A 27,978-nucleotide genomic window follows, 5' to 3' on the forward strand; every position below is an offset into this window, starting at 1 on the left:
CTTTGATCTTTTCTTAAACCTTTTCCCTGAGGAACGGCCATCTAAAGATTTAACCATACTCCTGTTATAAGATCTGGTGTGCTTCACCCAAGCTTCTTTTCTTTAAAGAAGCAAGATACATTCACCCAAATGCAGACTAGCAAAAAAGGAAGGTGTAATTTTGATATATGGTGAAAAGAGAAACCTATTGTTTTTGCACAGTTCTGTGTAAAAAATCTGAAAATATATGCCAATAAAACTGCACAAACATACATTATTTATTTAACAAAACTAAACTGGAAAAATCTGTCAAGTTTGGACAAAAGTAAACACATTGAGTTAGCACTGGTTAATTAGACCCAGTGTATTACAATTTTTCCCCTAATGAAACTTTGTTTCCTGTAATAATCTTTGAAACAAAAGTTGTTTCTTGTGTTTTCCCTATATTATCTTCAGTATCAGTGTTTTTTTTTACTTTTAGGTTTACAGAGGGAAAAGGTCTATTACCTTAATCTTTTGTCACGCATGCGTCATTGTGAGACAAGGCAAATGGTTTAGATAGAGAATATTACAACCAATAATTATTAATTCACAACATAGATACAGTGACATGCAAAAATATTCAGACTATTGAACAGTTTTTTTATATTTTGTTGCTTTAATGTTTGCAGTCATGAAACGTTTAGGTAGCAATTTATACTTGGTATATACACAGCCTGCTCTAAACATTCAAAGCAAACAAATAAACAAAAGTTAATACAGTAAATAGAGAATTTACATGGAAGAAAAGTGGAAATGTCATGATTGCATAAGTATTGAGACTCTTTGCTGTGTAAAACCTAAATTAATTTAAGTGCACAAAATGTCTTAACATGCCACACAATTGACACCTGTCTGTGTGGAATAATAGTGGTTCTCATGACTTTGAATAAAAACAATTTTCTCTGTGTGATTTCATGGTCAGGTAGTAAATTCCAAGCAAATATTCAACCTTCAAGACCATGGAGCTTTCAAAACAGCTCAGGTGTAAAGTTGTATGAAGGAACAAATAAGGAAAGGGTATAAAAATTCAGAGACCCTTAATATCTCTTTAAGAATGGTGAAGTTAATAATAATAATTAATAATTGCTTACACTTATATAGCGCTTTTCTGGACACTCCACTCAAAGCGCTTTACAGGTAATGGGGTCTCCCCTCCACCACCACCAATGTGCAGCATCCACCTGGATGATGCGACGGCAGCCATAGTGCGCCAGAACGCTCACCACACATCAGCTATCAGTGGGGAGGAGAGCAGAGTAATGAAGCCAATTCATAGATGGGGATGATTAGGAGGCCATGATTGGTTAGGGCCAATGGGAAATTTGGCCAGGACGTCGGGGTTATACCCCTACTCTTTTCGAGAAACGCCCTGGGATTTTTAATGACCACAGAGAGTCAGGACCTCGGTTTTACGTCTCATCCGAAGGACGGCACCTGTTTACAGTATAGTGTCCCCATCACTATACTGGGGCATTAGGACCCACGTGGACCACAGGGTGAGCGCCCCCTGCTGGCCCCACTAACACCTCTTCCAGCAGCAACCTTAGTTTTTCCCAGGAGGTCTCCCATCTAGGTACTGACCAGGCTCACACCTGCTTAGCTTCAGTGGGTTGCCAGTTGTGAGTTGCAGGGTGATATGGCTGCTGGCTTAAGCAAGTTGATCATTAAGAAGTGGTAGGTACCCAGACAATACAAGATCAGACTGACCCTCCAAAGAGAACAACTGGACAATAAAGTAACTGGTTAAGAAAGCCACTGTGAAGCTAACAGTAAAATAATTACAGAATTAAATGTAATTAAAAAAGTCCATGTGTTACAAATATTCTGGTTACTCTTCAAGGTGGCTTGTACAGAAATAAAACAAACATCTCAGATGCTACATAGGGTTTACAAAAAAGCATATAAGTAATACTGCTCACATGTGACAAAAGGTTTTATTAGATCTAACGCAAACTCAGTATAGTGCATCACTCAATCACCACCATTCCTAGTCTAAAGCTTGATAGTAGTAGCATTATGTTAAAGTTCTGCTTCTTATCAGCATGGAATGGTAAGTTTGCAGAGACTGATGGGAAGACCCAAAACTTTCAACAGGTATTTGACTCAAAGATACTATGGAGTGGCTTAAGAATAACAATGAGATTGTCCCAGAATGGCCCAGTGAAAGAATCTGTGGAATGACTTGAAAATTGCTATCCATAAGCAATACCGAAGTGTCCCGAGAGAGTCTGAACAAATCTACCAAGAGGAATGGGAAAACATTGCATCAAGCCAGTGTCCAAAGTCGGTAGAGTCTCAAACAACAGAGACTTGTGCTATATAATGGTGCTTCTACTGAATATTGAGCTCATGGGACTGAATACCATGGTGGTGTAGTGGTTAGCCTTGCTTCCTCACAGTCCTGGGCCTCTGCGTTCAATTCTGGATTGGGGTGCAACATGTGGGGAGTTTGTATGTTCTCCCTGTGTTCATGTGGGTTTCCTTTGGCTGCCCCAGTCTACTCCCACATTCCAAAATCCTACTTGTAGGTTACTTAGCTCCTAGGAAAATTGGCCCTAGGTGTGAGTGTGTGAATTTGTCTATTTTGTGATGGACTGGCGTTCCATCCGTTGTATAACCTGCTTTTTGCCTGTTGCTTGCTGGCATAGGTTCATGCTCTGCCACAACCCTGAATTGGATAAAACAAGTAGAAATGTATGGATACATGCATCTAAATACTTATGTATAAATATTATTTATTTTCTTTATGGGATTTGCTGACATTTATTGTAATTTATATTACCTGTAGGAGTCTGCAGTTTGAGCATTAAGGTTGTGATTAAAATATTAAGTTAAAAATGTATATGCATTGTATTGTAAATTACCCAAATCTGAAAGGTCTGAATACTTTTGCAAGACACTGTAGTGACCTAGTGTTTCAAACAGATTAAGGTGCATGTGAATTGGCTGGTTATATTACTCTGGTGACTTAGAGAATTTAGAATAGAAATTCTGAGTTGTGACTACTTGAAAACAGGGTCTGTCTGTTATCTCCCTTCATCTATAAAATCTGACATGTCAACTTGCAGTTTGCCAACAGTCAGTAGCTAACATCACTTACACAGTGCCGCCAGCAGGATAGAGCTCAATGTATTTGAGTCTAAGCCAATTGTGAAAGTTGAGCTCACATGATGTCTAAGACAAGTTTTTACATAAAACATTCATCACACCATGATGGAACCACAACCATCCTTGATAGTGGGCAAGGATAACTTTTCATTGCAGGCCTCTGTTTTATTTCAATAATATCTCTGGTCTCTGCTTTACAATGAATTCAATGTTTCACCCAAACGTAGGATATCATCAAAGAACTTATTGTGCTTATATATTTATGAGATGAGACTTGAACCTCAATCTCAGGACATTCATATTCAGCTTGTTAATATATTAAATCATTCTGTAGTTACGTACCTTGCCATCTGTTTATATCTAAGGTAATAAAAAATGTCCTTTTAAAAAAATCCTTTTAAAATCCTTTTTAAAATATGTTTTTCATATACCCACGGGATTTCGGAATTCGTATCTGTGTGTTCTTTCATGTCTCAAGGCTACTAAACACACAACCTCACAAAAGGGAGAATAGAGAATCGCAGGTAAACTCCTCTGACCTACTACCCTTAGAGCCAATTATCTTTTAAAAAGTCATAGGCACCACAGCCCCATACTGAAGTCCAAATAGAGGGAGTAGAGGAATGTTCCTCACAGACAGCAACATAAACCTGCACTTTCCAACCTTTTCTGATGCACTACAGGACATTTTTGGTGCAGCCTGCTGTTTTATTATGTAGCTTGATTAATGGTGAATAAATCCAATAATTAACAAATAAGAAATCAATAAGATTATCTAAAATGACAAGTATCTGATAAGGTTTTTATTGGATAAAAGTTTTTACAGATTTCTTAAGCAATATCTTTTTATGCTTTTATATGTATTTTTCTCCCAGTTGTAGGTAGCATCCTGGCAGATTTGATCAGTTATACGTACAGTACCATGTATTGTAATGGTAATGGTACCATACCATTTTTAAATTTGAGCATGCTTTTTGATATTGATGATCACTAAATTTCCCTAAATTTTAATTCAAGGTATTGTGTTAGAGAAATATTAGGGATTATATTTCTTAATGTTATTTTGTTATAAGAATGCAGATTTGATCTTTCTTGCAATGCACACTAACGTATTTGGGAAATGTATTATTTTTCAGAATACATTATTAGCTTTGTTCGGATACATTTATTTTCTATGTATTTTAAATATGATATGCATTTGCACATTATATGTATCTTATATGTTGCACCGAAAATATTTCAGGTGATAATTCTCCATTATTTTTTTAAGGTGGGTTCTATTTAAATTGAATCTACATAATACATATTAGCAAATAAGAAGCTTCAGATGACATCTATTGTCATTTTAAAATACTTGTGTAGCAGTCTGCATTTCATTTGAAATTAAGATTATTGGATGGATGATTTCATTTAGTCAATATGATTTCTTGTCAGTTTTGAAATGACTACTCCTCCTAGAGTATGGGGTGGGAATACAGAGAGGTGATAGAGGGATATGTGATTGCAAATTACATAATTTCATCCATTTTCTAACATCTTTATCCAATACAGTGTCAAAGCCTATAGGCCGAAGCCTATCCTTGCAGGCAACGGGTGCAAGACAGGATAGACCTCAGAACATCAATCTATTGCTGGGCACACACAGACACAAACACACAGTTATATAAGGGCCAGTTTTCACAGAAGCCAATTAAACTACCAGTATGCGTTTGGTTTGTGGGAGGACACAAGAGCACCTGGAGGAAACCCACACAAACACAGGGCAAACATACAAACACCACACAAATAGTACAACAAAAACAGGAAGTGAACCCAGGCCTCCAGTGCTGCAAGACAGAAATGCTAACCACTGTGCCAAATTGCAACAATCTTTGCTATGTGACATTCAGTATTTCATATATCAATATAGCAAAACAGGCACATAAGTGAAGAAGGAAACAGGGAAACTATACATTTTTTTCTGGCTAATAGCCAACCGAGCATATTCTGTTATAATCATTTGCCCTTTGATTTTGCCTGTATCACATATGTAGCATATCCTTTCGTGTTGCAAACTTTCACAGCAATTTAAAAGAGAAAAGTGTGTCTTATCAAAGTCATTAATCCATTTACTTTGCATTAAACTATATTTAATACATTAAAATTTCATTGCTTGGCCAGACTACACACTTACCCTCAAGAAAAGGTAAGTGTGCTCACCTGCCCTAGAAATACCTGCTCACCTTTCCTAGAAAACAACATACTATGCAGTTTATGAAACAATGCTCATCGGGGGTCATAGTATATGTTTATAGTCATGAATATTTAGAGTAGGCGAAGATCTACACAGAGAATAGAACAGAAAAATGTCATAAAGTCAAGTATTAAAAAGAAGAACCATCTGGGTTTCTTTTATATTTTTTTATGCTAGCCCGATATTAAAGAAAAACAGCTCAGTTTATACAGTAATACATTTTGGGATTGGTAGTTGCTTGCCTTAAAAGTATTTTTTTTGTTTTGTAAAAGTTGCTTTAGGGCTTTAATGATACAATGAATTCTCTGGGAGCTCATCTGTGAGAAAGATAAGGTAATCCAGGCCCAAAAAGCGTCTGCCTCAAAGCTTCTATAAATACCAAAAAGAGCAAAGTTTTTCTTGGCACATCACTGCCAATACACTACAAAAGACATAGCTTGTCATTGTGATGCCACTTGTTTTAAGCATGTTTTTGTCTAATTATAACTGCTGATTTATAATCCTGTTTGCTCAAGCCATTGCAAATGCTGTTGACTCATATTGCAATATGCCAGCCATTTCGAAAGCTCACTGCAAAGCATCTTTCTTTGATTTTATTTTTATATATCTTTATTTAACTATCTACGTAGGGAGAAATGTGTAAAAGAGTACAGTATACGTTTTAATAAATAGAAATGAGAATTTCTGACGACATTTAAACAGTAAGAAATTAAAAATGTTAAGTCTTTGGATTTTTCTCTAGTAAGTAAATGTATATAAGCAATCAAGTGATTTTTTTAGTCTTTCTTCTACTGTCTGCTTGAGCCATTCCTTATTTCTAGTTGCAAACTTAAAAAAAAACCATGATGTTGGTTGCCCAGCACTAAACATTTCCAATTTTCTAGGTACTTTTTCTTAGTTTTCAAGCTCTTGTTGCAAGGCACAAATCCTCACTTGGCTGACACCTTCCTGTCATGATGTCATCAATGATAGAACACTGAATGCAGAACAATCAGTTTAATAACCCTTTCTTAACAGCAGTAAGTTATTACACCTCCTTTGAATACTGTTAAATCTTTTACTCATTTCATTACAATCATGCTACACCACCAGTGTTTCAATGCTACAAAAATAATTTGTCTAATCACACAAAAATGTCATACTAAAGTTCAGTAAATAGTTATCTTCCTTCTTTGTTCAAGGCTGCTGTTGTTTAGGGTACTATTTCTGCATATTTAAAGAATTTGAAAAAGCTGTCCCCTTTTATGCTAATTTTCCCTAGGAAATAGAACACCTGAAATTATTATAAATGATTATAACAATTTTAAATTTCTGAAGACATATACTGTACAGTTAGAGATATATTGGTGCTTTGGAGCTTTAAAGGTTTAACAGCACAACAAGGCATGATTTCATACCTTGAATGAATATGGAAATCATATGAACATATTGTTAATTAGCACGCACCCTTTTAGATTAATGGAAGAACCTTTGATGTTGTCTCTTCTTATCATTGTGAAATAGAATTTACACTGTTGGACTGTACAACCACAGAAAGGCAAAAAGAGATGGGATTACACCATTGTAAGACTGGTTAGTTTTACCCCACTGATGTGTTATTACAACAGTAATCCTGCTCAGTACAAGAGGAGTCAGAAATTCAGACATTTGTTGTGTGTGTTTGGCTGATGAGCCAATGGTGAAAAGTTACTATCTGTGGGATTATGACTGAACACTTCTAAGTCAGAACACACTCTAAAAGATATAATTGTTATTTTATAAATGTCGATTTACTGAATGATTGCCTGCTTGTTACTGTGTGATAAGAGTAGATAACTATGTTAAGGATAAGAAAGTATCAAATATAATGAGACATGGGTACATACAGTATGACTATGAAATCATGTGACCCTTGTTTTCATAGGTACAAAATTCCAAAAGCCACAAATATCTTGAAATATATGGATAGAATAACAACACTATACTGTAAAATAAGCGCCGTCTTTCAGATGAGACATAAAACCGAGGTCCTGACTCTCTGTGTTCATTAAAAATCCCAGGGTGTTTCTCGAAAAGAGTAGGGGTGTAACCCCGGCATCCTGGCCAAATTTCCCATGCCTCCTAATAATCCCCCTCTATGAATTGGATACATTACTTTGTTCTCCCCCCCCCCAACTCCCCTCTGACGTCAGGCAGAGCGACGTGCCGGTTGGAGTATTCTCGGTCGCATTTAATGGCAACGTCAGCTCAAAGCTAACCAAATGGAGACGGGCATGCTGACAAGCGGACCCTGTTGATGCGGGATTAACGCTAGGATGAGAGAGATATGGACAGAACAACAGACTTTTTTCATGTAGCAATTATTGCACAATAATATACTATAAGTAGAAGAGACAATAATGTTAAAGTTAATATCAAGTCAATATAATTACTCAAGATTAAAAAGTCTCCAGGATCTGATGTTATTTTCCAATTGTTTTCAAGTAAAAAAGAGATGTAATTCAGACCCAACTCTTCCAGCAGCTCCCCAAGACATAGTTGTACCCATGGACTGGAGAATTCCTAATGTACTGTAGTAACCATCCACAGAAATTATTATAAAACTGAACCTAGTAATTATAGACTAACATGTTTGATTTTTATTACATGTTAGGTAATGGAAACAATTATTAAAACAAATCTCACCTATGTATGTAAAAATAGTTTTCAAGAAAACAGTCAACATGGATTTTAAAAAAGTAATCAACTTAAAGTGCATTCAAAACAACTGGATGTACTTCTTTATTAAAAGGGTTGTGGGAGAACAACACATCCCTGGCAATAAAGATGATACCCAGGCTTCTTTCAAGAAACAGCTGGATACCCCTGGATCAATTAGCTACTAACTTCCAAATGGCCTATATGCACTGAATGGCCTCCTTTTATTTGTGACATTTCTTGTGTATTTATGTATGCCTAGATTCACACCAATTGTGAAATCGACTAGTGCCAGCAGCCATATCACTCTGCAACTCACAACTGGCAACCTACTGAAGCTAAGCAGGTGTGAGCCTGGTCAGTACCTGGATGAGAGACCTTCTGGGAAAAACTAAGGTTGCTCCTGGAAGAGGTGTTAGTAGGGCCAGCAGGGGTCGCACACCCTGTGGTCCATGTGGGTCCAAATGCTCCAGAATAGTGATGGGGACGCTACACTGTAAACAGGCATGGTCCTTCAGATGAGACATAAAACCGAGGTCTGGACTCTCTGTGGTTATTAAAAATCCCAGGGTGTTTCTCAAAAAGAGTAGGGGTGTAAGTCTGGCATCCTGGCCAAATTTTACCATTGGCCCTTACCAATCATGGCCTCCTAATAATCCCTGTCTATGAATTGGCTTCATTACTCTGCTATCCTCCTTACTAAAAAAGCTGATGTGTGGTGAGTGTTCTGGCGCACTATGGCTGCTGTTACATCATCCAGGTGGATGCTGCACATTGGTGGTGGAGGGGATTCCTCATTACCCTTAAAGCGCTTTGAGCAGAGTGTCCAGAAAGGCGCTATATAAGTGTAAGCAATTATTGTTATTATTATAATTGGCTGAGGGATTCACAAAAAGTTATTTTAAACCCTTCACACAAAATCCAATTTGGTCACCACACGTGAGATGTTATTGATTGTGACTTGTCCAAACAAATCAGTAGAGAACTTGAATAATATGTGACATAATAAAACCGATTTCATTCCAATACAGGTCTGCAAAGATAGGTCTGAAGTTTCATACATTTCCAAGCAATTATATAAATATCAGATCTTGACAGGTTAATGTTGTTTTATAAATAAGCAGCCTGAATTGACAAAAATGTACAAATTATGAAAATTGAATGTGGAATGTGCTCATGTTTTAGAAGATACCTATCCATTGTTTGTTCAATAGATCTACAACTGAGGTTATAGGGGAGTTACATTTTAAGCCAAACATACAGCGTACATAACATATAGTTCTATTAATATTTTTGTGAAACTTGACAACAATAGCTCCAACGGCGACATTTGGCAATTTTTGCGTCTTAATTTTTGTTTTTCCTTTTGGTAGCCGAGAAAATCAAAATAATATTTAAATGCACAACAGGCACCTAAGGCAGTATTAATAATTAATACACTAATCTAGAAAAAATAGAAAGATCTGGGAAAATTCATTAATATATAGTGTTTAATTTATAAACACCAGATATCTATGAGAAATTTAAATGTTCTGTGTGCATGCAAATATTTATTTTAATATATTGACATATTTTGTTTCCAAACAAATAATCATTTGTGATTCTTTATAAGAAATATTATAACAAATATCCATCTTAATTATATGGAAAAACAAGAAATCCTACTCTGAAAAATAAATGATTTATGTGAGTAATTATCAAACAGCTCCTTATTTTCTAGTTTGCTTCATTGGCAGAGTTATTATACTGAATTTAAAATTGCTTTACAAACATGCAATTCCTTTTTGATGTCTTCAGCATCATCGTTGCTAGTTAACTAGAAGAAACTTGATAGTTAAAGTCATATACCTGGAGACAGTCACACTATGTGCAGTGATATATAAACATGTCAATGTACAGTAGGATGGTTAGCATCCTTCTACTGAAATATATATTGCATTAGGCATCTAACTTTTAACAGTGGAAATCTATACATGTTTAAAACTGATATAAATGGTAATTATATTCTACACAAGGCTTAAATTATTAAAATATAATAGGTTTTATTGGACAAAACTCATTCTTCCACTAGTTTAAAAGAAAAAAGAAACTGGAGCACCCCAGAGGAAACCCACATGAATGTGGGGAGAACATACAAACTCCTCACAGTTAGCACCCCAGGTCTGGAATTGAACCCAGGACCCCAGAGACATTGATACTGACAAATGTTTCACTCTGCCGCTCTTAAATATATTCAAACTCATATTTTTATGTAATGTATGAAATTTCAAACAATTAGGAACATGTCAACTAAATTGTTTGTAACATTAGGAGTCAATATGTATTTGAGGGCTGTAAGTGACAACATTATGTCAGCTGTGGAAAAGTGGCTAAGTTTTATTTGCAGTTAGAAAATTGGTGGATACTATGAATTGGACCAATATATTTTGAAGCTTTTAATAAACCCTGCCATTTATTGTAGGTGCGGTTACAAACAACAACTTTAGAAAGTTAATACTGAAGTGAGTGCAAAAATGTATAGTCGCCTAAAGAAAAGTTTAGAATTTTCTTTTCCAGGTGCTGTTCTAAAGAATTCTGTAAACCACATGGGTTGCAAGAGCTACCACTGTTCTTCTGAATTTTCTACTAATGAATAAGGGACATACGTATGTCTGGTGGTTCTATGGGTGAAAAGTTTGGTCGGAATATTTCTCCAAAGGAAAATAAAGTGTGGACCCTTGCAATTCAAACTCCTTCTTGATTTGATTTTATTAATTTGAACTGTTTTTTTACATGACATTGCTCAGTTTTGTAATTATTACATATAAAGCATAAATTTCAAAATAATTTCAAAGAAAACATCCAAAATGTTTATGTCTCCTGTTTCGAGAATGTATTGTATAACAATTACTTACTCCTTACAGACCAATTTTAAAAATGCTTGTGAAGTAACTGCAGATCTTTGAAGACATAAATCTAGCAAAGGTTTGGTGGATCTTGTGTGTGGAAATCAAAAACAAAATATTCTCTGTTTACTTACAGATGATAAACAAAGATTTTTGGCCTTTTTATGTTATATTTTGTTAGAAAATACCATTGAATTAAAAGATATGTAGAAGTAAAATAAATGGTAAATGTGTTATTTTGTGGAACTTTTTGAACTTTTATGTACCCAATGACAACCCAAAAAAATACTGCTTTAAATGTGACATGACCACAAAAGAGAAGTTAGGTTAGTGGACTAGACTATGGTGTATTGTAGAACAATAGGTTGTAAATCAAATTCAAGTTAAAAGAAACAATAATTATCCGGAAAGAATTATTTTAGTAAAGTTTTTTGAGGTATATTTTATTTATTTGTCTGAGCCAATAAGTTGTTGAAAGATCCAGGGTGTTGGCAAAAAGCCCAGACTTTTTGTAAATTTAGCAACTGCCTGTCTTGTCAGGTACCGTAGCCAGGCAGCTAAGAATTTCTAGTAAAAAAAAAGGTAGTTTTTGTGCATTTCTGTAAAAATGCTTACTGTAACTGTGGGAGCTTACCCCTGCTGAGGAAATGCAGAATATGCACACAAGATTTAGTACAAGTATGAAAATACTGTATAAATAAAACTATTTGCACAGATGAAATACATTACAAATGTAATGCACAAGCATCTAGCACACTAGTTTTCAATTAATTTTGTCAGGTTTAAATAATGTCTCATTTTTAATACATGTGCAATTAATTGATTTGAACAAGCCAAATTAGCCGTGGAGTCATTTTAATAGCCATAGCTACCCCCTAAAGACAAATATCTACTGTATATTGTCAGACATACAAAAACTTTTGCATAAATATATATTAGACACTGAGAATTTTAATAACCTGAAAATTTTAATAACCCTTTTAATAACCTGTACTTTCATTAACTTGTTCCATGCTATGAGTTGCAGATTTTAAGCATGGTAGGAAAGCACGACATATAGGATATCACAACAAAGACTCTATTTCACCTGCTTCTCTGACCCTGTGGAAAACATAGTTGTCTGAGTTGTGCAGAAAATTCTGTTCACTGACATAAACAGCCCAAGGGAGAAATGATATCTACCAGTGGAAATAATGCATATAGTACTTTAACTTTTAAAAACTAAATCCTTAATATTTTGTAGAAAACAGATATGGTCATTTATAAATATTGTAACAGGCATGCACCCATGCCAGTGTACTGTATGTGGAACACAGAGACACTTAGGCTGAGCAAGTGGTATGACAACGAGCCTACAGGACAGCACAAGGGATGTTCTGTGGAAATAATTGATAAGGAAGTTCTTTTTTAGACCAGAAGAGGCTTGATGGTCACATTTTCCCTACAACATTGCATTTCTTGACCTGCAGAGTGCACACCTGTAGTCCAGGCCTTCAATTTGGAATACAAAAAGGTAAAAAAAGCATATCATATCAATTGATAACATTGTATGCAATGTTGCTTTATTAGCCCTATACAATTTCTTGAATTAGGAATTCATCTTTTCATATACCCCAGCTTGCTCTCCATGAGACACATTTAGGGAGAGAAGCTTGCTCTCCATGAGACATATACAGGGAGAGAAGCTTGGGGTCAGAGCACAGGATCAGCCATTGTACAGCACCCCTGGAGCGGATGGGGTTAAGGGCCTTGCTCAGGGGCCCAACAGAGTATGATTTCCTCTGCTGGCTGCGGGATTTGAACAGGCAACCTTCTAGTCATAGGCACAGATCCTTAGCCACAGAGCCACCGCTCCGCCCTAAAAAACATCAGGGGAGAGCACGAACGCAGTCCCCCACTACCAGAAATTATGCAGTTGAGATTCCCACATTTGGGGAATTCGCAGGGGTCAGCACAGCCGGAGTGCAATGGCCGAGCCTCACCCTGGGTGAACCTTCTTCTTGATCAAGGTATCTCCCCTGCCAGGTAAGTATAATTTGTGTCTATTAAAAAATGCCAAAAAGTAAAAAAAAAGGTCAAATTTCTTTACCTATCACTTTTCAATTTATGTTGGCTATTTAGGGATAGTAAAAAGGAGCGCAGGAGTGCTGCATTGCTGCCTCACAGCTGTGAGGCCCTGTTTTCAATTCTGGACCTGAGGTGCTATGTGCATGGAATTTGTATGTTATCACTCTGTTTGCATGGGTGTCCTTTGTTGGCTCCAGTTTTCTCCCACAGTCCAAAAACATAGTTGTAGGTTAATTGGCTTCGGGGACAATGGTCCCTAGGTGTGAGTGTGTGTCTGTGTGTGCACTGTGATGGATAGTCCAAGGTATATCTTGCCACCACCCCACCACCAAGTATAAAGCTTTTGTCTTTCCTGAATAAATCAGGGGTTGAAATGTTAGGGTGACCATTTAGTGACATAGAAAACAAATCATATACTTTATCAAGTTATTTATTTTGAAGACAAACCTTGAGCATTGTCCATTTTGTAATTTATAGTGAAAATGACTTTAGTCAACTTAGTCTTGAAAACAAACAGAAGAATAGTTCCTTGGCCAAAGTGGTTAGCAGACATGTAGATTTTCTACTTGTGCTACCTTGTTTGAAATACCAAAGCAGTAGGTGAACTAAAGTTACAAATAAAGTTTTATGCACATTAACATAATGGTAATTATTAGAACATATGCACTGCTGTGTTTTTCGAGGTAGAAAGTTTGTAGATCTTAAATATCACATTAAGTTTCCCTGTACAGGCGGATCAATAGTTTATTTCTAGATGTTTATGCACGAATGTTAAAACAAATCTCACGATAAATACCTTGCTTCTGACATGTATAGTTTTCTGTACATAGAAATCTGAAATATTTTCTTGAAACCATTTTCTTGTACACAAAGGGGTTCATGGCTCATTGTGCCATGAAGTGGCTCATTCTCACCCCTAGATATTTCTACTATTAGAGGTTTTATTGTCTTTTACACATTGAAGAAAAGCATAGAAAGCAATGAAAACTGAGGAATCGATAGTGCTCGGGTTCATACACATAGACGTGGTACATAAGGTCCTGGGGAGGCATCACCTGCGTGAGGATGAAATCCTTCAACATGTTTAAGGCTTCAAGTGGACCCCTGCCTTCATGTCAAGATCATGGCTCTATTACTAACTCCCGAACCGGAGCAGTTCAAACACCAACAGGTTAGGGGGGTGAATATGAGCTATTAAAGCTGCTGCAGAAGACTTTGCTGCAAGACATAATCCTTTTTAAAGGAAAACAAATCAATTGACCTCTTTCACTCCCGACAGGTCATTGCCAACACACATTAATAATATATTTTGAAGAGGAAGCTTGCTAGCCAGAAAAATATGGTTAAACCTCTGGCCTCGGAGGGAGAAAATGCTTGCTAGCTTAGCAAAAGTTTGCTAAGTACAAACAAAATACTCTTATCATAAGTGATCAGAGCAGCAATCATTTACATTTTCAAATAAAACAAAATATCTTTTCAAAAGCCTCGCTTTTTACATTAGAAAAGTAAGCTTTTAGTAGATATGGTCAATTTTTCAATTATTTACATATTTAATATTCTTCAATTATGGGGGTCTTTTTGTCTGTTTAAATGATTTGTCCAAGATTTCACATTTTCCTACAAAAACAGTAGCAATGAGGCCACACACAGTAAAGGCTCTTGTCTGAGCACAGTTTGAATTCTATGATTGTCAGAGGGTAGGGTAGGACTATTCAGCCTTTTTCAATTCCTGGTGACTTGGCAACCCTTCTGACCTCACAGGGCTTTCAGACATACAGTGCTGTTGGTGAGGGAGTTGCCTCTTCTCCAATGAGTGCTGAAACTGCCTGACTGGCTATAGTGCCTGTGATGTGTTAAAAGGCAAATGGCTTCAAGATGGGAGGGTTAGTGAAGTGGGTATACACTTTTTCATTCTTTACTGTATGCATCATTTGGTTTTTAACAATTGTCAAATTGTGTAGGTATAAAAATATTGAAAAATAGACATAAACTGAGCAAGCTCAAACTTAATTTGTGAATATATATAGATTAGAACTTTATAATCTCCCTTTTAAACACATATTTAGTTTTGAAACTGGACATGTTTAAATACAGTAGTATTACACATTGGTAGGTATACATTTAATACAAATTCTTACAATAATATCGTTCAACTAAACGTGCTTTAAGTATATTCTATTGTCTCCTTTAATAGTAAGGAAATGGTTTTTGTCAAGTGACATTTTTCAAGTTGTTTTTTTTAAAGTAAAAAAAAAGAAAAAAGTTAAGAAAAGGCCTGGAAGTATGACTTTCAGTTAAGTCATTATGCAATACAGAGTTCTCACATTACACTTTGTACATTTTCTTGTAAATTATGTGATGTGCAGAGCTAGCTGTGTCCAAAGCTATTTTTTTTCTGAAGAGAGTTTCATCTGGGATTCCATTTAATCTTTAAGTATGCTTATTAGAGAAAAAAAACCCTGAAAATAATTGCGATAAAACAGCTATTCTGATTGTGTATATAAAACTTTTAGTTTGTCAGCGAAAAATAATGTTTATATATATATGTTTTTATGTGCTATTATATAAGATAATGTTTTTAGCTGTGGAGAGCATCCCCTTTGGACAATAATACAGTGATTCCCTGAAGGTCATGTATGTGCTCTTTTGTTATGCCAGCATGAAGTACATACATTGCCAAATACCACAGAGCCAAATCTTCCCTGCTCACCCAGTGTGGAGCTCAGTCTTTTTGTGGCTCCACGGCTCTGTGAAGCTACTCCACAGAAACTGAACTTGGCACCTGTCAGAATTGCAGCTTTCCCTGTGCAGGGTCTAACAAAATTGCCTTGAAGCGATTTACAAGGTGAGAATTATCCATTCCACAACAATTGAAAACAGACTGTGGATCAGCTGCACACATCAATCACCCCTCAATCAATCACTGTCATTTGTGGTCCAAGAATCGTGGGTAATATTAGCAATCAAAAAAGCTGAGGTATTTTAGTCATCTTATTACGATGAGCCATGGAAAGTGCATTTCTGTAATCCAAGACTCATCCAATAGCCAAGTAATGAAGTGAAATAGTATAATAGGAAGCTAATCACACTGTTCTAGTTTTACTCTTTGGTTTTAAAAAATGTAAAATTTCACTATCACATTTGTCTTTTTTATCCAGTCTGAATACTTTTTGATAGTTTTCTATATGTGATATAATTTTAGATTCTCCTTCTGATTTTTTTACATTTACACATTTATGGAACTCCACTTAGAACCTAATTACAAGATGATATTCCTTCTCTTAAAACAACTTAAATGATCCTCAGATCACAGTCATGTACTGTCTGATGGTGAGCTGAGGATTTAAACTTTCATTTGGTTCTTTGGCCTAGTTTTGTGGATATCTAGTAACAACACATTATAAGCATAAAATTGTAAATTGTAAAAAAAAATTGTACTCTTCCACTGCAAACTGGCTTCTCCAGTATCTTTCCTTAGTTAAAATCTCATTGACTTTCTTTCTTTCTTTCCATTAAAGTTAACTTGTTGAAGACCAATGCTTAAGATACAACCTTTTTGCTTTTGTAAAATGTATCATGTCCTGCGGTCAACAAAAGTGTCCTGTGTTTGTTTATTTCTTAAAATAACATCTGTGCATGTGCCTTGTATTATCCTTTACAAAGTCAATCAAAAATTTGTAAGATCTGCCATTTCATTTTTGGCTGCACAGTTCCCTTTGTGGGTTTCACAGTCATTATGAGGAAAACTAAAATCCTTAGATATGATCTTGTTCTTTTACACGTTTCTAATCATTGCATAACATATATTCTTTAGAATAGCTCTATTATACAAGCTCTCTTGAAATTGTATCCATTTTAGATTGGATTGTTAATTCAGTTTTCAATTGATTTGCTTCTGTGCTTTAACAATGGACAATTGTCCAAATCTAACTTGCCAGTCACTACCCAACAATGTGTACCCATAAATAGACTATCTAGAGGAGTTAAATATGTTTCTGAAACTCTAACAGCATCATAGGCATAAGCCAATACAGCTATCTTTAACATTTACACTATGTCTAATAATCTGAAGGCTTGAGGTAGGGTGATATCATGTTGGTTTAGTCATGATGGGGTGTCTCTCTTGCAGATATCTTGCTTTCTAAGCTCCCCCTTGAATCTTTAGGGATTTCCACTTTTTAGGTACCAGTGAAAACTTTAGGGGAGGCAGACATATTTCAGGGCTGGAGCCCACCTGGCTTTCCTACTGCCACCCTGTCTTGAGCCTTTGCATGTGCTGTTCCTTTTCCTGGTGCTGGTAAATATTTTACAGATCATCACGATGTTAGTTTTAGTCTTCAGCAGCCTAAATCTTTGAATTCTTACAGCAGTCACTCTGGATTGCTTCCAATGCCATTCATCCAGACATGTACATTCTCTGGACTGGATTCTTGCCCGCTCTTTTGACAGTTTGTGTTTAGGAAATGCAATGCTGCACTTCAGTAGGCCATAAATAGGTTCTGCTAAATCAAGATGCCCTGTTCTGCAAATCTATTGAACCCTTTTGTGTGATACTGTAGTGTGTATCATCCCCAGATATTAATGCAAACTTCTCCTTTTTCTTTTATAGTATCTGAATTCTTGTCAATTATTTTTAACACTGTAACAGGATTTAGTTTAGTCATTTAAAAATAATGTTAACAGCTCTAATTGTTCATCGATAAACTTCCATTTCATGTAATTATTACTCCGCATTTGTTGAACATATACTTATACTATTGTACTTTATCATATTTATATGACCATTTAAAGCTGAAATCCTTTTGAAAAACCTTAAATCTTTAAATTGTTTGTCCCCAATATTAAAAGATTTCAGTGTAATAGAACATTACTATCAACTCATTAGAGTATCAAATAGAATTAAGGCTTTGAGTGGTTTTATCATAAACTATAGCATGATGTAGTTATATCAAGCCCTGTACTATCTTGTACTATCAAGGCCTGTCTGAATATATTGATTTTATGATAGGAGGAAGGGTAAATTTTGTACTTTGTAATGAAAGAGAGATGACATACGTTATTTATAATTCAAACTAATTCTCTCCCCTACCCAAGTATAATAAATCTGTTTGAGAAGCACAGACAGATTTACTCATGTAAATAAAAAAGGAATATAACATACAGTAGAGGTACTGAAAATTAAGCACCTCCTTGTCTGTGCTAAAAATTGATTATTTAGTGTAGCAATAGAGTGTCTGAATCTTGTGCAGCTGGGATTGGAGCTGTTAAAAGATTTGCATTTGTGCCTAGGCTCAGTATATGCCTACTTTATCAAAAATGTAACAAAGTTTATCCTCAGAATCATTTTGTGATTAAAATATTCTTAGGCAGTGACAAAGAAACCACCACTCCAAAAAACAAGAGCAAAACTGCTATATATATGTTTGTGAGTCTGCACTCAAAATATTTATCTTTGTGCTTAAGAACAGGAAACTAGACACGTTCACTGGTAAACTGTGCAAACACATCTATTATGTACGGATTACATTAAAAAAACGTACCACATTAAATTATGAAAAAAAAATACATTTTCACAGAAATTCTGAAGAATCTCATACTAGATGGTTGTACATCAAAATATTGCATGCATTTATTATTTAGTACCATTTCCATGGCTGCTTAGGTACAGGTAATGAAAAACGAATCCACCCAAGATTTACCGAAATGGCATTCATAAATATGTTGTGATTTGTGGCAAAAAGTGCTGTAATGTAATTTATGGTTTTCAATGATGTTTTTACTCGAATCACTCAAGTGAGGAGGCCAAAAAAGACTTTATTTAAAATTCCATCTGGCCATAAGTCCTTGGTAATTTATATCCATATCATAAATGGCATACAGTCTGGTCAGGGTTAATTTTGAAACTTTTACACAGTACTCTGTAAAATTACTCTGATAAAATGAGATCCTGCAAATGCATTCTTCAAATTAGCATTAGGCAAGCTTTACATGCTTTGTATTGGTATTAAATGTATCAAGTACGTGTGTGACTTTTGAGTGTAATATTTTTTTTTATACTGGTGAAAAGGAATTGTACCAAACCTGTATTTTCAATAATAATAATTATTATTATAATTTATTTGAAGACAAGTAATACCAATAACTTTAGGAAGGTGTACATTTACTGGTAAGTTTAATTTCATGTCAGATGAAATGTACTGTATTTAGATAAATTTGGTATCGGTGTTTGAAATCATGAATTAAGCATTCAGTGTGGTAAATTATATATTTCTCAGACATAATTACTTAAAGAGTGTCTCACATGAACAATTAGTGTACTGAGTATCAAATTTCTGTCAGAGTAGATAATAGAATATACAGGTGTATGCCAGTAAGAAAGAAAATCAAATCAAATTCAGTTTATAAATAACACTGAACCTTCCTTGCTCACATATTGTACTATGCACATTTTTTCATCAGACAATAAAAAAACAGTGCTATGCATGAAATTAAGAAGGTAAAAAAGGCATGTGAATGTATATACAATATTATGCTAGGCATCCCAGAAGACAATGCAACAGCTGTTATTCAAGATGGTCTTGTAACTGTGTAAATCTAAAACTTTTAAACATTTTAAACTTCATCAGAGTGAGCATTTTATTGAGATTGTACAAATAAACTTTTGTAGGGAGTTTGAAACATCTGACATTTGTTGTATTTAAAACACATTATTCATGACAGATGATTGTCTTGCTTAGTTGGATCTAATTACAGTATATAGTATATAATAGGAAAATCCTATGCTTGCAAAAAATATTGCTACCTTGTGGAAGTGTCAGCTAAGTAAGACTGAGTAATCATCCTGGGTAAGATTTAAAATGATAAAAATATGTGTAAAACAGGTCTGCACAGTTCATCTTGATTATATTTCACCCTTTAACAGGACTATTTATACAGTTTTGCCTATTCAAAATAACTATCAGCAAACAAATTGCAGCAAACACGTTATCAAATGTATTCCAAGATGTGCTTTGGTGAGTAGCTCTTTGATCACACTTATTGTGGGCTAAATATAAAGTTTGAACTGATCTTCAGTAGAGGATTCTTGTGCAAACCTAGTGGAAAGGCATAATCAAGTATTGGCTTATGAAATGGTAGGCGATGGGTGGATTAAACCTTTGATTTAATTATAATGGTCAGTTATGTAGGTCTCCTCTATTACAATATTGAATAATACCTGCTAGTTAAATCAAGGTTCATCAGTTAACTTGGGCACATCTTGGACATCTCTTGAAGTGTTACTTCACAATGCTTTTTTTTCTCTCAGCAAATAAACAATATAAAAAACAGTCAACAACAAAAATAAAGAACACAAAAATATTTAATTTGGAAGTGGAAGTACTTACTGTAGCAGAATGCAATTGTGTTTCTGGAGGATGGATTATTTTCTGCCCATACTCCTGTATAGGTTTACAAATGTTGCCCTTATTGCAACAAAGATTCAGCCTTAGGATGTCACACTCTCCACTTACTAAGTAAGCTAATGCATCTCAGTGGAGTTGATAAGAAATATGTGTCATTTCTTCATGTGATGTCTATTTGCATTGCTTTACAACACCATTCAAGTTATAGTTAAGAGGGGTGCAGCCAGTCAGTGGCTACCTGAGAAATCAATCTGGGGCGGTAGTATGAAGCTGTGAGTCTCCTTTCACCACAGAATTAATCAGATCTACTATAATCCATAATATGTATAAGATAACAGTACTTGAGAAGCATGTACAACTGTATTTTGATTTAGCCGTCAGATAGCTGGGTGGCACAGAAATGCAGTGGTTGGCATTGTTGCCTCACACCAGGTGTTAGTGTGTATGCGATGGATGTGACATACAGTCCTTGCAGCCCCTGCATGCCGTGATAGGCTCCAACTCCCCCGCGATCTTCTTTGGATAAAGCAGTTAGAAAATGGACGGACAGATAGATAAACTCATCAAGTCTCATCTGGGTCCTTTTATGTGGGTTTCACTTGGCAAGTCAACACTGAAGAACCACCATGTGACAAGTGTTGAGTGGGGCCTAAGTGGCAATTTTTTTTTATCATTATAATGTACCAATTGGAATCAGCAAATGTTCATCAACTTTGTTTCACTACAGTGTCCTCTTTTCCTGCATGGTATGGTTAAAAGCATCTGTCACTTTTCATACTGCAGTGTGAAGTTAGTATTGATTCAAAGAGTAATATACTCCCTGATTGCACTGTGGGTTCACATGTGCTCAGCCAGCTGTAGAAGTCACTCTTACGCATAACGCTGAGAAAACCTTGACTCAGAGCCACCTAGCTCTGGCATTGCTAGGGCAATTTTAGGCATAGCCTACAAGCAGTATTCATTATGTTTTCCTCAGACAAACCTTAACCACATAATGTACAGTCTGTCCTAAATAACCTAAAGACATAAGAAAGGTTACAAATAAGAAGAGGCCATTCAGCCAGTCTACCTAATTTGGTAATTAGTAGTTATCCCGAGAATCTCATCTGCCTATTTCTTGAAAAAAGCTAGGCTATTTGTTTCAAAAACATGGCTGGGTAGCTTATTCAACATTTCCATTACCTTTCATGTAAAAAGTGCCTCCTCCTATCAATTTTAAATACACCTCCTCATAGTTTCCACATGTGTCTTCTGGTTTGTGTTTCACTGCAGATTCTGAACAAGACTATTGGGTTGATTTTGTCAATGCCTTTGAGGATTTTGAATTCTTAAGTCAGGTTCCCTCATGGTTTTCTCCGTTTGAAACTAAACAGATTCAGTTCTTTTAGCCTGTCAGTGTAGGATTTTAAGCCTTTAAGCCTGGAAATATATCTGACTGCTTTTCACTGATTCTAGAGCACCAATATCTGATTTGTAGCATGGTGACCAAAACTATGTGCAATATTTTAAGTTCAGTCTTACAGATAAATAAAAAAAAGGAAAATAAAATGTTAGTGTACATAGTTAAAAGCATAGAATTCAAATCAAGACGTGTTATGTTAAAATTATACCATGCATTAGTAAGACTTCATTTTCAATGCAGGGTATACTTTTGATCGTGAAATAAAGATCATCTTCAGTACAGCTCACAGTTCCAACCAGCTAGGTCCTGGACTAGAGATATTTTACTGTTTTTTGCACACTGAGGAGGCGAGTAGGTATATTGCTCGGTCCTTACAGGACATGCTCTCAGGTGCTATAATAATAATAATAATAATAATAATAATAATAATAATAATAATAATAATAATAATAATAATAATAATAATAATAATAATAATAACACCAACAACAATAATTTTTTTCTTATAGAATTTAATCAGGGCAATGAGGTTAACACCATAACTGTTGCAATCAGTACCTAGGGATCTTTAATGACAAAGCCCTCAGTGCCTCAATTTAATGTTTTATCCAAAAAACAGCATTTTCTATAGTACATTGTCCCATGTCACCATGATGGAGCATTGGTTTTAGAGATGATAAGAGCTAGAAAGCTATAAATGCCTCCAGTGGGAAGGGTGCCACCTACTGGTCCACCAACATCACTTACTACAACAACCTGCTTTTTCCTATCAATTCACCTCATGATAAGCAGACACAGATGTCTAGCTTTTGAGATATGACAACATTACGCTCGAAAGGTGAGATTGAGAGTCTTTATTACCACAGACCAGGCAATTTTAGGTAATTGATGAACATAGCATTGTCCAGTCTGGAGAGGAAAAAGATCCTAGGAAAATTCCATGACTCCAGGAAAGCAGATTGATAGGTCTTGCTCCAAAAGCCTCTAAACCTCTTTTGTTTGTAACAGGATTCCAGCTGAAGTTTGACCCAGGCCTTATGATGTTGGAGCATTTGCACCACCTGTGCACCCTGCCGTCTCCTGGTATGGTCAAAGACCACACAGTTGCCCAGTTAGTTTAGGATCCACAGGACTCATAAGCATAGGTAGTGCCTTCTGGTACTCTACAATGGGAACATGAAAGAAATCTATGGAAGAAAACCAATGCTCACAAAAGACTGATTGGACTGGCAAGTTCAGTCACTTGAGGTCCAATCCTTGTTGCTAAAAAAATAGGGGAGAAGAATCTGGATTGCCTCATTTGCAGTCTTGGTACAATCAGAAGTCTTTGATTTTTCCATAGTGATTTAAGTATTATTAAAGTATTTAAGTGAATTAAGTATTAAGGTAGATAGTCAAAAAGCAAGGCTGTTAGGTCCACTGAGTGTATTAGGTTGAAGGTACATCTCCTCTCAGAATGTGCACATAGCCGTTAATCCTCATATCTGGTGAGCTTTCTCCACGTTCCCCAATTTTGGGATGAGGGCATCAGATCTTCAGACTGTGCAAAAGGAGCAGGTGAACACAGGTTGCACAAGTCCACATACAAAGTAGGAGTGGCCCTGCTGCTCTGGAGTCGTTTACTGAGGGGGAAGCGCTATTATGGAATTTACTCTTAGGTGGTGAAGCCAGGAGACATGCCTGAAGTGTGGGTACCAACAAAAGGGTATCTTACATCACAATGATAGAGAAAAGTGTAGTGTAGTGTCCTTTTTGCAATTCTGGTTCCCCTGTAGCAAGGTAGTCAGTGTTGACCATAGTGGAGGGCAAACTGATCTATAGAAGTGGAATCAGGAGTAAGGCTGGGGACAAAGAAACTTCCCTTGTACTCCCCTTTCTTGATGAAGAACAGCATGATTTAGGTTTCTGCAATGTAAATCTGGAATTGGCCATTGATTTCTAGCATACAGTAAATACTTTCTTTTTTTGTGTGTAGTTCAAAACAGCTATGCATGTTCAATAGGTAGTGTGGCACTGCAAGTATGCTAAGGTCCAAGATTGCAGAATGGATGACACTGGAAATTAGGGTCATGTGGATTGTTCTAGGGGGCATCTCTGATGTTTAGCATCCAGAGACTCTATGATACAAAGACACAAAGCGGCAAACCAGTCAACTTTCATAGCTTGCCAAACATGTACTCCTGGCAAGATTGAAAGATCTCAATGGTATCACCCAAATAGTCCTAAGTCCTGACTGAGACCTTGAAGGGCCAATCTCATGTTAAGGTATGGTGTCTAGGCTTGATGCTGATGCTGTGGTGAGACCCACAGTTCTGTCAAGACTTTGAGAATTTGAAGTCTGAGGCAAGGCTTGAAACATGTTGAGATCATGGGGTAAAATCATTTGCCTCAAATGTCTCAAAACTTCATTCAGCTCTAAAGGGGGCATGTCCCCCATCAAGACACAAAGTTCTGTTGAGACCTTGAGGAGAGGATGCTCATATTGAAGCCGAGATCTTGTAAAGACTGCGGGTAATAGGGATTGAAATCAAGGCTCAATGACTCATACAGATCTTAAGATATATCCTCAAATGCCCAGAATCATCAAGCTCACGGGGAACAGCTGACAGCATCAAAGTTCAAGACCTTGGTGAGAATTGAACCACCGGGCTCAAGACCATCAAAAAACCTCATGGAAATGAAATAATATTAAGGTTCAAGATCTGTCAAGACCCAGACCTGTTAAGACAAGGAGGCTGGGGATCTGCAAGATGTTTAAGATCTTTCTAAGAAACTGGAGAGCACAACATAGGCTGCAGCAAGGCCATATGGAGATCTGGAGGAAACTAAAATTCCCAGGGAGACCCCTTATTTATTAATCCAAAATCATTAGTGCCCCCAACCTGAAAAAAAAGAAAGAGAACAATAAAGAAGAATAAAAATAATGGGAAGCAACCTCGGAAAATGATAAGCTAGATCTCTGAAAGAGGAATGTGGGAGTCTAGCAAGATTCTGAAAAGACTTGAAGTGAAATATGAGACATGGTGACAGGACATCAATGAGACAAAAAATGCCAAGGAGCTACCATGATCCAGTCTTGTGGTAAAGAAAGGGTAGGAGTAGCTAGGATCTCCTGGGATCTGATGACTGATGATCGGTTTCATGACTTTGTTATACAGTAGATAGTAGAGGGACAGTGATGAAGGCATTTTTTCAACAGACCAAACAGCATATCCCTTGAAAGATAACAGGAATTAACTGGCGTTCAAATAATTGTTTTTCTGTTTTGCACTTTGCTTGAGGTTGCTTTTATATGAACCATTGGCAAAAAACCTTCTCCAAAGAGACATGGAATTTATTGATAGATAAAAGTTTACAGTACTGTAGTACATTAGTCATGGATTTTCTCTGGTCTAATTAACCACTAATTGTTTTACACAATAAAGATTATTATTATTATTATTATTATTATTATTATTATTATTATTATTGAAGGAATTCATCAAAATACTCACAGTCTGATCAGAATGGAAAAGGTTGATCCAACCAATATCAGGAAGCCACTTATCTTGGAAAGAATTGTGTCAAGTGGCAAACTTATTTAAGATCACTTTATTGGCCATATACAATTTCTTGTATTAGAAATTTGTCATTTTGCATACCCCAACTTGCTCTCCATGAGACACACAGACAGGGCAAGAAGCTTGGGGTCAGACCACAGGGTCAGCCATTTAGACAGCACCCCTGGAGCAGTTGGGGTTAAGGGCCTTGCTCAGGGGACCAACAAAATAGGATTCCTCTGCCGGCAGCGGGATACAAACCGGCAATCTTCTGGCCACAAGCATAGATCCTTAGCCACAGAGCCACCGCACCGCCCCTAGAAGCTTGAGGTCAGAGCGCAGGGTCAGCCATTTATACGGCACCCCTGGAGCATTTATTTTTGAGCTTTCTTCCTTGTTAAATTTGGAAATCAATTTACTGCATTTCAATTCAATTGCCATTTCTCATTTTCGGTGTTTCCCCATTTCTAATTTATACTGAGCATCAAACTCTGGTAGTGCATATAAAGTAAGTTGGATGAATGTGTTGTGGATAAAAAACCCTTACCGACTTCAGAAACTTTTGGCCTGAAGTCAGTAAACATGGTTTTATTCTCTATTGGGTTGTAGTAATTTAAAAATTGTTAAAAAATATATGAGGAAAGTTTTAACACACTTAATTGTGAATTGCTGTATGTGTTCTTCACCACCTGTGCCAGTGATTAAGAAGGCTCTGCATTTATTATTCTTATGATATTGATATTGGTCTGATGGATGCTTTCAAGACACTGAATCAAATCCAGTAGTCCTTTGCAGTGTATAGCAATCAGGCTTGGCTGAGGGTTGGGCGTAAAAAAACAGAACAGTCTGTTGCGGCATTTTGATCAATCCAGACACTTTTAAAAATAGCCAGGGAAGTTAAAAGCATGAGAGAAATATATTTTGAGTATAAAAAGACAATTGAGAGCATGCTGTTATTAACCAATTCAATGCCAGAAAAGTATTCTTTTTAAGTTTAAGACAAAAGGGTTTAGAACACATTGTTCTGAAGTTAAAACCACCATAAACCTTATATATGGTATTTAATGTAAATTACATGGATAATGACAGTACCAGAAAAGCTTCCAAGCCAACCATTAAATGTGGATTCTAAGTTATAAGTTGTTTACTGATAACCCCCCCCCCCCCATTACTCTCAATTCCAACATAGCAAACATGAAGATAATTATACACATAGTACACATAACTGTGGAATATATATCATTTCTGTGTTCATGGCTATAATTTTTTCCTCATATGGATTGAGTTGTATGGTTTGAGTAGGTGGTTATGTCTTAGATTACTGGAACATCTCAAGATTCATGACTGTATAAACATTTTACAGAAATTGTAAAAAATAATACTGCACACGTTGTTTGAAATCAATTTTATAATTTTATAATACATAAAGTCAGAGTACATGGGTTAAGTTTATTTAATTAATTATAACACTAAATCCACAGTAGTAATCTGGATCCTGCTAAATTTATGTCACTGACAACACTGACAGGAAATAGAGGAGAGTTGCATGGAACCAGACAATTGTGACGCTACCAAGTAATGTGACAGACAATTAGTCAAGAGAATTCGTGGCATGACATTAAAGGAGAGTAGGTGGATTTAGTTTTCATTTAAGATTGCTTAAAAGGTAATGGTAATCCTGAAATTAGGTAGATATGTAAGCATAATTTAATGAAGAAAATGAATGATTCAAAATATCAAACTGTAGAAATGCGTAATGGAGAAATAGGAACTGGACTGTTACTATCTGAACCTTAAAACCTACAGATAATGGGTGAGTTTCCTGAAAGCATCGTAGTGCTAAGAACATCGTAAACTTGATCTTAAGATTGATCGCTAATTTATGAGTGTTTCCCAAAAACCATCGTAACTAAAGTAGCACGTTAAATCCTTTGTAATCTACGTGCTCCCTGACACACTCGTTAATCACTAAGTGCTTCTTAAACTGGCTACCTCTTGAGCCAACTTTAGCGACAGAGATCACCAGACAGAGCACATTAAATTCACGTTATGACAATTCCCAGGAAATTTTTAATATTAATATTTTATATTAAGAATTTTTATATTTTGTTGTACTATGTATGAGGAAATTTGGAAAAACATTATTTATTTATACAGTAATTAATTTATTATTAATCCTGGGTAAATTTCATATTTATAAGTCAAATGGTCCAATAATACTCCCTCTTTTAGCACTTTTGAGGTGGAGTTGAAATTTTATTTAAATTCTATAAAGAGCGTGAAAAATGTTAAAGCAAGAAAACATTTGATATATGCAAAAATATAATGTGGTTACGTACAATAAATATTTACCTCGTGAGCCTGGTCAGTATCTGGATGGGAGACCTCCTGGGAAAAACTAAGGTTGCTGCTGGAAGAGGTGTTAGTGGGTCCAGCAGGGGGCGCTCATCCTGCGGTCCATGTGGGTCCTAATGCCCCAGTATAGTGACGGGGACACTATACTGTAAACAGGCGCCGTCTTTCGGATGAGACATAAAACCGAGGTTCTGACTCTCTGTGGTCATTAAAAAATCCCAGGGCGTTTCTCGTAAAGAGTAGGGGTATAGCCAAATTTCCCATTGGCCCTTACCAATCATGGCCTCCT

General features: G+C 36.1%; 1 protein-coding gene and 1 non-coding gene across 2 annotated transcripts in view; both read right to left on the bottom strand.

The window, feature by feature from the left end:
* Window positions 1–27,978, bottom strand: part of pitx2 (paired-like homeodomain 2) — a 98,550-nt gene that overhangs the window by 21,793 nt on the left and 48,779 nt on the right. The window lies entirely within an intron of this gene.
* Window positions 12,793–12,956, bottom strand: LOC148677847 (U1 spliceosomal RNA). The gene has a single exon (XR_015940207.1). It is a non-coding gene; the product is annotated as a U1 spliceosomal RNA (small nuclear RNA).

The sequence above is a fragment of the Lepisosteus platostomus genome, chromosome 1 (assembly GCF_059453375.1).
Source record: "Lepisosteus platostomus isolate fLepPlt1 chromosome 1, fLepPlt1.hap1, whole genome shotgun sequence".
Classification (NCBI taxonomy): Eukaryota; Metazoa; Chordata; class Actinopteri; order Semionotiformes; family Lepisosteidae; genus Lepisosteus; species Lepisosteus platostomus.